Genomic DNA, 13,478 nt, shown 5'->3' on the forward strand with positions numbered 1-13,478 from the left:
CTCCGTTGGGTGAAATTTCCACTGTATATTGTTGCTGTTACATTAAAGCCCATGCAAAACTGCTTAGTAGCATGGTTTATGCATTAAAAAGAGAACAAAAATGCAGTGGAAAGCATTTAAATGGATTGTATCACAACATGCTTTAGGAACAGTTCCATCCAAGACCGCAAGAAATTGCAGAGAGATGTGGACGCAGCCCAGACCATCACGCAAACCAACCTTCCTTCCATCGACTCCATCTACACTTCACGCTGCCTCGGCAAGGCCACCAGTATAATCAAGGACATGTCTCACCCAGGTCACTCCCTCTTCTTCCCTCTCCCATCAGGCGAGAGGTACAGAAGTGTGAAAATGCACACCTCCAGATTCAGGGACAGTTTCCTTCCAGCTGTTAACAGGCCACTGAACCATCCTATCAACAACTGGAGAGCGGTCCTGAGCTATCATCTACCTCATTGGGAAAACCTTGGACTATCAGTGTAAGAAAATAACTGCAGAATCTGGTACAAATCGAAGGTATTTATTCACAAAATGCTGGAGTAACTCAGCAGGTCAGGCAGCATCTCAGGAGAGAAGGAATGGGTGACGTTTCAGGTCGAGACCCTCCTTCAGAAGAAGGGTCTCAACCCGAAACGTCACCCATTCCTTCTCTCCTGAGATGCTGCCTGACCTGCTGAGTTACTCCAGCATTTTGTGAATAAATACCTTGGACTATCAGACTTTAGTGCACTTTATCTTGCATTAAACATTCTTCCCTTTATCATGTATCTGTACACTGTGGATGGCTTGATTGTAATCATGTATTATCTTTCCGCTGACTGGTTAGCGTGCAGCAAAAGCTTTTCATTGTACCTCGGTGCACGTGACAATAAACGAAACTAAAATAAAGCCTGAATTTCTCCAGTCTTGGTGAACAATCATTGTGCTTGTGCGATCTCTTTGATGAGGTTAGACTGCATGCTTGTTGGAACCACTTTCTGCAGTGTCTCATATAGATCACTTCTCGTGGTTATTGAGATGTGTACGTGTGACATGTTTCTTGGATTAGGGTGTAACATAATCCAATGCCTTCCCAGCAAACCCACTAATTACTAAGCGCATCCCGACCTACTTTTTATTTTGAACAACTTATTCCTTTGGCTCATGAGGTTATTAAAACAAGGTGCCCTGGAGCCAACCCAATCTCAGGACACATGTCCCACACATTTGACCCTGTTAGGAGCAACCACGATAATATTAGTCAGCGTGACTTAACTGCATTGTTGTACAATGCGCTGGGAGTGCCATTTGAGGATTATACATTTGGAAGTCAAAGGAGCAGAATTAGGCCATTTGGCCCATTAAGGCTACTCCACCATTCAATCATGGCTAATCTATCTTTCCCTCTCTACCCTATTCTCCTGCCTTCCCTCCGGAACCTTTGGCGCCCTTACTAATCAAGAACCTATCAGTCTCGGCTTTTAAAAATACCCAAAGTCTTGGCCTCCACAGCAGTCTGTGACAATGAGTACCACAGAATCACCACACTCTGGCCAAAGGAGTTTGTCCTCATAGAGTCATAGAGTGAAAACAGGATTTCGGCACAACTTGCCCACACAGACCAACATGCCCCGTCTACACTAGCCCCATCTGCCTACATTTGGCCCATATCCATCTAAACCTACCCTATCCATGTACCTATTCAAACTTTTCTCAAACATTGCGATAGTACCTGCATCGATTACATCCTCTGGCAGCTCATTCCCTACATCCACCACCCTTTAGGTAAAAAAGTGACCCCTCAGATTTCTATCAAATCTTTCCCCGCTAACCTTAAACCCAAGTTCTCTGGTTCTCGATTCCCCTTCTCTGGGCTAGAGACTGTGCATCTACCCGACCTATTCCTCTCATGATTTTATATACCTCTTTAAGATCACCCCTCATCCTCCTGCGCACCAAGGAATAAAGTCCCAACCTGCTCTCCCTATAGCTCAGGCCCATCTCCTCATCTCCTCTCTGAAGGTATGTATTTTTATACAGGCCAACAAGGCAGAGCTCCACCAAGAACTGCATCGAATAACTTGACCCAAAATTCATTCCTTGGTGATCTTTTCCTTAAATTGAAACTTGATTGAAACATCGACAGTTCTTAAGCTCCAGTCAGCTACCGATCTAGCTGAGAGCAGTCAGCTCAGCCGTCGTGAAAACTATTGCCCTGAAACATATGAACGTAGAACAGTACAGCACGGGAACAGGCCCGTTGACCCACAGAGTCCATGCCGAACATAATGCCAAGTTAAATTAATCTCTGCCTGCATGTGATCCATATCCCTCCATTCCCTGCATATGCACGCGCCTATCCAAAAGCCTGAGAAACACCACTATCATGTCAGCCTCCTCCACCATCCCTGGCAGCACATTCCAGGCCTTCTATATAAAAAATGTTGACCCACACATCTACTTTAAACTTTTCCCCTCTCACCTTAAGGCAATGCCCACTAGACTTGAACATTTCCACCTGTGAAAAAAAGGTTCTGACTGTCTACTTTGTCTAAGCCTCTCTTAATTTAATACGCCACTCCAGAGAAAACAATCCCAGTCTGATCTCTCTTTGTAGCAAATACTCTCTAATTGGTAGCATTTGGCAAACTTCTTCTGTGCCCTCTCCAAAACTTTATATCCTACCTGCAATGGGGTGACCAGAACTGCACACAAATCTCTAAATGTGGCCTCAGCAATGTCCCACAAAGCTGTAACATGACTCCTTGACTCTTATATGAGAAAGGGCGGTGGGACAGTGGTAGAGTTGCTGCCTTACAGCGCCAGAGGCCCGGGTTTGATCCTGACTGCGGGTGCTGTCTGTTCGGAGTTTGTACCTTCTCCCCGTGACCGCGTGGGTTTTCTCCGGGTGCTCCAGTTTCCTCCCACATTCCAACGACGTGCAGGTTAATTGTGCCGCCGTACACGTGACAATAGAATCTAAATTAATAGTGAACTCTCCCCATCCAGGATGTAGCGATGACTGCAGCAGTTCTTCAGTCGGAAATCCCCTTCCCTTTGAGTCATTGGGTTGTGGTTTGTAGACCCCCTCAAGAGACTGCTACACGGAATCAAGGCTGAGCCGCACAGAAAACCACCGAGGGAGTGGTTCACTGTCTGCTGTGTCATCATTTGGACCATATCCAATGTTGTTCTCATCTGTGAATATAAATTCACTTGGTGAATTTAGTTGGTGAGAGGATGGTTCAGTTGCCTGATAACGGCTGGGAGGAAACAGTCTCTGAATCCAGAGGCGTGTGTATTCAAAATTCAGGACGGCACGGTGGCGCAACAATAGAGTTGTTGCTTTACAGTGCCAGAGACCCAGGTTCGACCCCAACTATGGGTGCTATCCGTACGGAGTTTGCACGTTCTTCCTGTGACCGCATGGGTTTTCTCCGGGTGCTCTAGTTTCCTTCCACACTCCGAAGATGTACAGGTTTGTAGGTTAATTGGCTTCGGTAAAAATTGTACATTGTCCCCAGTGTGTAGGATAGTGTTAGTGTACGGGGTGATCGCTGGTCGGCGCAGATTCGGTGGGCCATAGGGCCTTTATTCCCGCTGTATTTCTAAAGTCTAAATAGTCCCACTGAATTATTCCAGTGAAAAGCAGGGAGTTCCCCTAGTCTTTTGGCCTTGGGTTTATCTTTAGATTACAGTAATTCACATTTTACTGTATTTCTTATGACACTGGGAAGAAACAGTCTCTGAATCTGGAGGCGTGTGTCTTCAAAATTCAGGGGCGGCAAGGTGGCACAGTGGTTGAGTGGCAAGGTGGCACAGTGGTTGAGTGGCAAGGTGGCACAGTGGTTGAGTGGCAAGGTGGCACAGTGGTTGAATGGCAAGGTGGCACAGTGGTTGAATGGCAAGGTGGCACAGTGGTTGAGTGGCAAGGTGGCACAGTGGTAGAGTGGCAAGGTGGCACAGTGGTTGAGTGGCAAGGTGGCACAGTGGTTGAGTGGCAAGGTGGCACAGTGGTAGAGTGGCAAGGTGGCACAGTGGTTGAGTGGCAAGGTGGCACAGTGGTAGAGTGGCAAGGTGGCACAGTGGTTGAGTGGCAAGGTGGCACAGTGGTTGAGTGGCAAGATGGCACAGTGGTTGAGTGGCAAGGTGGCACAGTGGTTGAGTGGCAAGGTGGCACAGTGGTTGAGTGGCAAGGTGGCACAGTGGTTGAGTTGTTGCCTTACAGGACCAGTGACCCGGGTTCGATCTCGACTACGGGTGCGGTCTGTACGGAGTTTTACGTTATCCCCGTTAGCACGTGGGTTTTCTCTGAGTTCTTCGGTTTCCTCCCACACTCCAAATACATACAGGTTTGTAGCTTAATTGGCTTAGTATAAGTGTAAATTGTCCCTAGTTTGTGTAGGGTAGTGGTAATGGTCGGTGCAAACTCAGCAGGCCAAATGGCCTGTTTCCGTGCTGTATCTCTAAACTAAACTAAACTAAACTAAACTAAACACTGAAGGAGGCCATTCTACACTGTATTCAATGGTTTGGCTAACTCTCTCTACGGTTTACGTTGCTTTAGAGATACAGTGCAGAAACAGGCCCTACGGCCCTCTGAGTCCACGCCGACCAAGGATCACCCCGTACACTAGCACTCTGCTACACACGAGGGGTAATTTACAATTACCTTACCAACCACCTGTTCACGCTAGTTCTATGTTATCCCACTTTCGCATCCACTCTCTAGGGGCAATTTACAGAGACCAATTAACCTACAGTGCTGCACGTCTTTTGAGATGTGGGAGAAAACCGGAGCACCCGGAGGAAACCCACGCGGTCGCAGGGAGAACGCACAAACCGTACAGACAGCACCTCGAGGTCTGGATCGAACCCAGGTCTCTGGCGCTGTGAGCCAGCAACATGACCAGTTGTGCCACCAAATATTCAGCAGGTCAGGCAGCATCTGTGGAGAAGGGATCAGTGCTGACAGTTCAGGTCGATGGTTCATCAAAACTGGGGAAAGTTTGAAATGGAACTTGAGTTGTAGAAAAGGCTGGAGAAGCAGAGAGGGGAAAAGGAATGAATAATAAAGGGTGAAGCCACAAGTTGTAAAACTGACAGTTAACAAAGGGTGGTGAAAAACAAAAGAGGAAGGTGTGAATATAAGGAGATAAATAATATCGCACAATACCAGAAGAGGACAGTGAGGAAAAAAATTGAATGCTGGAAGTTTGTGATAGGGGGCTGGGCTGTTATCTATCTAAAATTGTTGAATTTAGTGTTGATTCTGAAAGTTAAAGTATTCTGTTGAATTACCCCATTGCCTCTCACAATGGCACAGGTGGATATTCAGCCCATTCGATTTATGCTGGCAAGACAAGAAACTGCTGAAAAGGACACAAAGTGCTGGCACAACTCAGCGGGTCAGGCAGCATCTCTGGAGAACGTGGACAGGTGACGTCTCGGGTCGAGATCCTTCTTCAGACTGCCTCTCCCCTTTTCCAGCTTACCTCCCCCGCCCGCACCCCCAACAATCAGTCTGAAGCAGTGTCTCAACCCGGAACGCCATCTATCCATGTGCTCCAACGATGCTGCCTGACCCGCTGAGTTACTCCAGCACTTTGTGTCCTTTTGTGCATTAACCAGCATTTGCAATTCTATGTTTCTACATAGAAGGTCATACGTGTCAGGAGCAGAATCAGGCCATTCGGCCCATCGAGTCCACTGTCATTCAATCAGGGGTGATCTATGTTTCTCTCTCAACCCCACCCCTGCCTTCTCCTGCCATGTTGGAATGGGTTACTCCAGCACTTTGCACTTTGCTCAAGATTCCAGCATCTGCAGTTCCTTGTGTCTCCAAAGCCTTCAGATGGTCGGGTCAGATCACCTTGACAACCCTTCCATTTCACATCAAGTCCCACGAGTGTACAAGCAACTTGGCGTACCATTGAAACATGCCACAAAGCTCGCATTGCACCCCCTCCCATTCCTCCCCTACCCCCCCTCCCACCCCGCCTGCCTCCATCCCCACCCCTCCTAATGTTGTGACAGCTGAGGGCTCCCATCATAGTTCACACATCATGCCCCTTTTCCTGTCACGTGAGGCATAAACTCGGCATTCTCTAACAACCATGAAGACATCAAACAAGAAAATAATACAAGAAGTACTTTCCGTGAACTCAACCTCAACAATGACGAGACACAGAGCCTTGGGAATATGACACCAAGTCGACAAAGTTATTACATTTCCCAGCGGTAGATATTGTATATACAGCATTAGACAACATTACAGCTGAATAGTTATGCATTGTGATCCTGTAACATTACCTCAGCTTCCCTTGCCTACACAGCCAACTTACATGCAGGGCTAAATCAGGAGATGAGGCATATACTCACCCTTGACATATTTCTAAATAATAATTAAATTCTTAAATAAAAACCTTGCACTATTGGGGCATCTTTTCCTCACCCAAAGAACTTTACAGCCAGTTGCAATGTGAAGGGCAAGCATCCCGCCACCACAGCAAGCAACCTGAATAATCCATTAGCTCTGCTTTATCGAGCTATTGTCCAAGGTCAGATTATCACAAAAGACAGAACAGTGCAGCACAGACACAGGCTCTTCAGCCTCCAATGTCACAGAGTCATCGACTCGTTGAGTAATAAAACCATAGGGAAGTGAAACAGGCCCTTTGGCCCAACTTGTCATTGCCAACCAAGATGCCCCCTCTACGCTAGTCCATGCCAACCAAGATGTTCTCTCTACGCTAGTCCCACTGCCCGTGTTTGGCCCATATCCTTCCAGACCTTTCCCAGTCCAAGGAAGGGTCTCGGCCCAAAATGTCACCTTTTCCTTTTCTCCTGACATGCTGCCTGACCCACTGATTTATCCCAGCATTTTGTGTCTGTCTTCGGTGTAAACCAGCATCCACAGTTCCTTCCTACACTTTCCTATCCATGTTTCTGTCCAAGTATTTTTTAAATGTTGTTATAGTACCTGCCACAACTACCTTCTAGGGCCACTCGTACCATATACCCACTGCCATCCATGTGAAATGGTTGCCCCTCAGGTTCCTATAAAATATTTTCCTTCTCACCTTATACCTCTATTCTCTGTTTTTGATTCCCCCACTCTGGGTAAAAGACTGTGCATTTACCCTATCTATTCCCCTCATGAGCTTATTCAACTCTATAAGATTACCCCTCAGCCTCCTGTGCTCCAAGGAATAAAGTCCTAGCCTTTCCAACTTCTCCTTATAGATCAGGCCATCAAATCCTAGCAATATCCTCGTAAATCCCATAGTAAATCTTGTTTAATACTTTCACCAAAAATCATGTTGTTACCACAAACCAAGAAGAACATGCTCATGGTTGAAATCACCAGTCCAGATGGAATGGAAATAGCTTCTGAAATAATTCAAGTCCCCTTGAGTTGAATACAGACTTTTACTCAGTATTCATATCCAAGTTTCCTGCAAACTCAGGAAACACATGTCAATGTTATTTCCACCAGTGGGAGAGTCTAGGACCAGAGGGCACAGCCTCAGAATAAAGGGACATACCTTTTGGATGATGAGGAGGAATTTATTTTAGTCAGAGGGTGGTGGTGAATCTGTGGAATTCAGTGGAGGCTAAGTTAATGGGCATTTTTAAAGCGGAGATTGAGGGTCTTGATTAATAAGGGCTACCGGGAGAAGGTTATGGGGAGAAGACAGGATAATGAGGTTGAACAGGAAAAATAAATTACCCATGTTCGAATGGCGGAGCAGATTTGATGGGCTGAATTGCCTAATTCTGCTCCAATGTCTTGTGATCTTCTGTGTTTAGTTTGACTTTAGTTTTAAAGATACAGCGTGGAAACAGGCCCTTCAGCCCACTGAGTCCGCGCCGACCTGTAATCATGCGTACACTAGTTCTATCCTCCGAGATCTTCGGTTAAATGTAAAAATTGCCCTTAGTGGGTGTAGTTTAGTGTTAATGTGCGGGGATCGCTGGTCGGCGCGGACTCGGTGGGCCGAAGGGCATGTTTCCGCAATGTATCTCTAAAAACTAGGGACAATTTACAAAAGCTACTTAACCTACAAACCTGCACATGTTTGGAATGTGGAACCAGGAGATCTTGCAAACTCTGTACAGACAGCACCTGCAGTCAGGAATGAACCAGGGTCTCTGGGGCTGTGAGGCAGCAACTCTCCTGCTGCACCACCGTGCTGCTATGATCTTATGTAGAAAGAAGAAACTGCAGACATTGGTTTGCAAAAAAACGACGAAAAGTGCCGGAGTGACTCAGCGGATCAGGCAGCACCTCTGGAGATGATGGATAGGTGGTGTTTCGAGTTGGGACCTCTCTGCAGACGCACGTTGATGTTTGTCTTCAGAGATGCTTCTGGACTCTCCGGATCGGAGAATGCGCTCTCACTTTACATTAACTCCAACCTCTCGTCATCATACAGCACTGTGTTCATTTAGGATATCTGCTGTGCCCTGCGTTGGATTCACACCAAAGCGAGGTTGTTGGCCAGTTTTAACAGTGTGCTAGACTCCAATGATGCACCTGAAATTTGGCAGCCCCACAGTACGTTGGAGAGTTACAAAGCTGTTGCAAGTGTCTTCATGCTCAGTGCACCATAGAAAGGGGGGGCTCGCCTGGGAGGGGCACTAAGGGGGGGGGGCGTGGGGGGGGGGGCGCCAAGATCTAAGGGGGGTCCTGCGGGGGGAGGGGGGGCACTGAGAACTATGGGGGACACGACGTTGGGGGGCCGCTGAGAACTAATTGGGGCCCTGTGTGGGGGGGGGGGGGGGCACCGAGAACTAAGGGGGGTCTTGCGGGGGGGGGAGGCAATAAGGGGGACCCTGCGTGGGGGGGCTGCCGAGAACTAAGGGGGACCCTGCGTGGGGGAGCCACCGAGAACTAATGGGGGTCCTTCGGGGGGGGGGGAGGCACTAAGGGGGACCCTGTGTGGAGGGGCTGCCGAGAACTAAGGGGGACCTAGCTTGGTAAGGGGGTGGGGGGGGGGAAACGAAGAAGGGATTGAGGACCTTTTGTAACTTTGTCGGCATCTTTGTGGCGATTATTTAGTGTACTTTGTGTACAAAAACAAAGAATTTAACTGCACCTAGTTAGGTACAAGTGACAATAAAATATCATCATCATCAAACCAGAACTACAGTAGGTAAGACTCGGCACATCCTGCAGCAATGAGCTCACTGGCTGAAGTTCTCGGCACGGGTGGGCAGTGTGATGCAGTGCTCTCTGCTTGCGTGGATGAGCACAGTACAAGGTGTTGCAGCCTTCCTGTAGCCTGACTCCGCATCCATCGTCTTTAACATCCGTTGCCTCCACCCACAATAAAGCCCATTCAGTCCATTTTTCTTTTGTTTAGTGGTATGTGCAGGAAGGTACTGCAGATGCTGGTTTACACTGAAGATAGACACTGTTGTGATATTGCTGGGACTACTTTGTTGTATCACAAGGACTACTTTGTTTGCCTTTGTAGTAATGTGTATATAAGAGATTGGTGTGATTAGGTGGGCACTCTGGTTCCTGGTGGCCACGGAATAAACAGCCTGGAGTTAAGCTCCAGCATTATAACCATTTAAACATGTGTACTCCTGGTCCGTCCAGAGTCTCACCAAAGGTATAACAGATACCGGACCACGAAGTACAACAGACACAATATGCTGGAGTAACTTAGTGGGCCTGGCAGCATTCCTGGAGTGTAGGAATGAACTGCAGATGCTGGTTTATATTGAAGATAGATGCAAAATGCTGGTTTACATCAGTCTGAGGAACCCAAAACGGGAACTGGGAGGAGAAGAGAGTCGGTGACACCGGCAGACGCTGGACAAAGGGCCGGTAGGAGTAGGTCCAGTGGTCTAACCCCAGTGTGGCTCGGTGGCGCAGCGGTAGAGCTGCTGCCTTACAGCGCCAGAGACCTGGGTTCGATCCTGACTACGGGTGCTATCTGTATGGAGTTTGCACGTTCTCCCTGTGACTATGTGGGTTTTCTCCGGGTGCTCCGATTTCCTCCCACACTCCAAAGACGCACAGGTTTGTAGGTTAATTGGCATTGGTAAAAATTGTAAATTCTCCCTGGTGTGTATGATAGTGCTAGTGTACGGGGTGATCGCTGGTCAGTGAGGACACGGTGGGCTGAAAGGCCTGTTTCTACGCTGTATCTCTAAACTGAAAACCTCCTGCGCCTTCAAGGTGGGCTGAGGGAGGTGCCTCTGGAGCACAAAGCTGAAGGGCCGGAGAGGAGAGGGGCAGCTCGCTGGTGAACCGTTTGAGGGGGAGAGACGGTGGGGGGGGGGGGAAGGATAGGCCATGGAGAGGTGGACAGGCAGCCAAGAACAAAGTGGGGGGCAGCGATGGGGGGAGGTGCGGGACCAAATAGGGACCATCGGGTAATAATGAGTACTGAGTAACTTTGTCAGCACCAGATAAGCAACGACAGGCAGTGACTAGTGGGGTACCGCAAGGCTCGGTGCTGGGACCGCAGCTGTTTACAATATACATTAATGACTTGGATGAAGGGATTAAAAGTGACATTAAAAGTAGGAAAAGAGGAAGTACAACGAGATCCGGGTGTCCTAGTTCATCAGTCACTGAAAGGAAGCATGCAGGTACAGCAGGCAGTGAAGAAAGCCAATGGAATGTTGGCCTTCATAACAAGAGGAGTTGAGTATAAGAGCAAAGAGGTCTTTCTACAGTTGTACAGGGCCCTAGTGAGACCACACCTGGCGTATTGTGTGCAGGTTTCCTCTCCAAACTTGAGGAAGGACATTCTTGCTATTGAGGTAGTGCAGCGTAGGTTCACGAGGTTAATTTCCGGAATGGTAGGACTGTCGTACGTTGAAAGATTGGAGTTACTGGTCTTGTATACTCTGGAATTTAGAAGGATGAGAGGGGATCTTATTGAAACATATAAGATTATTAAGGGATTGGACACGCTGGAGGCAGGAAACATGTTCCCGATTTGGTGGGAGTCCCGAACCAGGGGCCATAGTTTAAGAATAAGGGGTAGGCCATTTAGAACGGAGATGAGGAAAATGTTTTCACCGAGAGTTGTGAAGCTGTGGAACTCTTTGCCTCAGAAGGCAGTGGAGGCCAATTCCCTGGATGCTTTCAAGAGAGAGTTAGATAGAGCTCTTAATGATAGCGGAGTCAAGGGATATGGGGAGAAGGCAGGAACGGGGTACTAATTGTGGATGATCAGCCATGATCATGGTGAATGGCGGTACTGGCTCGAAGGGACGAATGGCCTACTCCTGCACCTATTGTCTATTGACTCTTTACGTACTTTGTGAATTGTATACAAAATTAAGAATTTCACTGTACCTAGGTACCTGTGACAATAAAGTATTGAATCATTAAAGATTCCAGCATCCGCTGTTCCTCACGCACACCATCCAGACTTAGACACAGGCAGGCTGCTCCCTTCTCAGCAGAACCCTGTGCACTTGAATCGCGAGTCTTGCAAGAGTCATGTAGTCAGTGCGGCACGGTGGCGCAGTGGTAGAGTTGCTGCCTTACAGCGCCAGAGACCCAGGTTCCATCCTGACTACGGGTGCTGTCTGTACGGAGTTTGTACGTTCTCCATGTGACAGCATGGTTTTTCACCGGGTGCTACGGTTTCCTCCCACACTCCAAAGACGCACAGGTTTGTAGGTTAATTGCCTCAGGTAAAAATTGCAAATTGTCCCTGGTGTGTAGGATAGAGCTAGTGTACGGGGTGATCGCAGGTCAGCACTGTTTCTGTGCTGCATCTCCAAAGCTAAAACTAAAGAGTGAAGAAGGCCACCCTTTCAAGGACTATTAGCAATCGGGAATAAAAGCTGCTTTTGCAACGATGGCAGATGTTACTGATTAATGATTAAGAAATATCATGCCTGCAAGAAACGGTGTGGTGAAATTCATCTTGGGAGGTACCACAGAGCAGACAACAACAGTCTGTTTAACAACACACCCTATTTTGGCTTCAGTTCCCATACTAATTGCAATGTGTTTTCCTTTATTCATTCATAGGATGTGGGTGTCAATAGCAAGGCTGGTATTTAATTCCCAGTGCTAATTGCCCTCGATCTGAATGAGGCCATTTCAGAGGTGTTGAAGGGTCACTGTCGGCCCTGCCCATTAAAGACAACAGGATTTATATTTTTAATTTTGTTTAGTTTAGTTTATTGTCATGTGTGCCGAGGTACACGTGTGCCAGATAGTGGAAAGACAACACATGATTACAATTGAGCCATCCACAGTGTACAGAAACATGATAAAGGGAATAACGTTTAATACAAGGTGAAGTCCAATTAAAGATAGTCCAAGGATCTCCAATGAGGTAGATAGTAGCTCAGGACCGCTCTCTAGTTGGTGAGAGGACGGTTCAGTTGCCTGATCACAGTTGGGAAGAAACTGTCCCCTGAATCTGGAGGTGTGCGTTTTCACACGTCAGTACCTCTTGCCTGATGGGAGAGGGGGACCCACCGAAAGAACACAAACCAGCTGGATTATAGAAACCTGGTTGTTTCATGGTCACCATAGCAGAGGGTAGCACTGTGGTGCAGCAGTAGAATTGCTGCCTCACAGTGCCAGAGACCCCATTTTGATCCTGATCTCGTGTGCTGTCTGTATGGAGTTTGCACATTCTCCATGCGACTGCGTGGGTTTCCTCCGGGTGCTATGGTTTCCTCCCACACTCCAAAGATGTGCAGGTTTGTAGCTAAACTGGCTTCTGTAAATTGGCCCGAGTGAGTAAGATAGAACTATTGAACGGGTGATCGTTGATCTGCGCGGACTCGGTGGGCCAAAGGGCCTGTTTCCACGCTGTATCTCTAAACTAAACTAACATTTTAATTCCAGAATTTGTTAAATGAATTTAATATCTGTATCCTGATGAGATCATTCCAGGTCACTTAACAGCTGTACTGTCATGACTCAGACACAATGTAAGCTGCCAGTTCACTTCTCCCTATCTTCCTGCTCCTTTAACCAACTTTCAATAGTTCAAACGTACTTTATTGTAATCAGTGTGACCCATCCTTGGTTACACTGCAGATGGGATTTTGCATTATTATGGTTACCAAGGATTGTGGTTATTGTATTTTTATTGTTTTGGGGATACCGCCTGGAAACAGGCCCTTCGGCCCACCTAGCCCACGCCGACCATCGATCACCCGTTCACACCAGTTCTATGTATTTCCACTCCCAACACACCAGGGGCAATTTACAGAGGCCAATTGACCTACAAACACGCAAGTCTTTGGGCTGTGGGAGGAAACTGGAGCACCCGGAGGAATTCATTTATAGTGAAAGCTGTTCACTGTAACTCGGTACGTGTAACAATAATAAGCCAAAGTAGACTAAATTAAAGAAACCCATGCAGTCAGGGGGAGAACGTGCAAACTCCACACAGATAGTAGAGGTCAGGATCGAACCCGGGTCTCGGGCGCTGCGAAGCAGTAGCTCTACCAGTTGCGCCACTGTGCCGCCATAATTTTTTATTATTATATATTAT

This window comes from Rhinoraja longicauda, chromosome 21 (assembly GCF_053455715.1).
Source record: "Rhinoraja longicauda isolate Sanriku21f chromosome 21, sRhiLon1.1, whole genome shotgun sequence".
Lineage (NCBI taxonomy): Eukaryota > Metazoa > Chordata > Chondrichthyes > Rajiformes > Arhynchobatidae > Rhinoraja > Rhinoraja longicauda.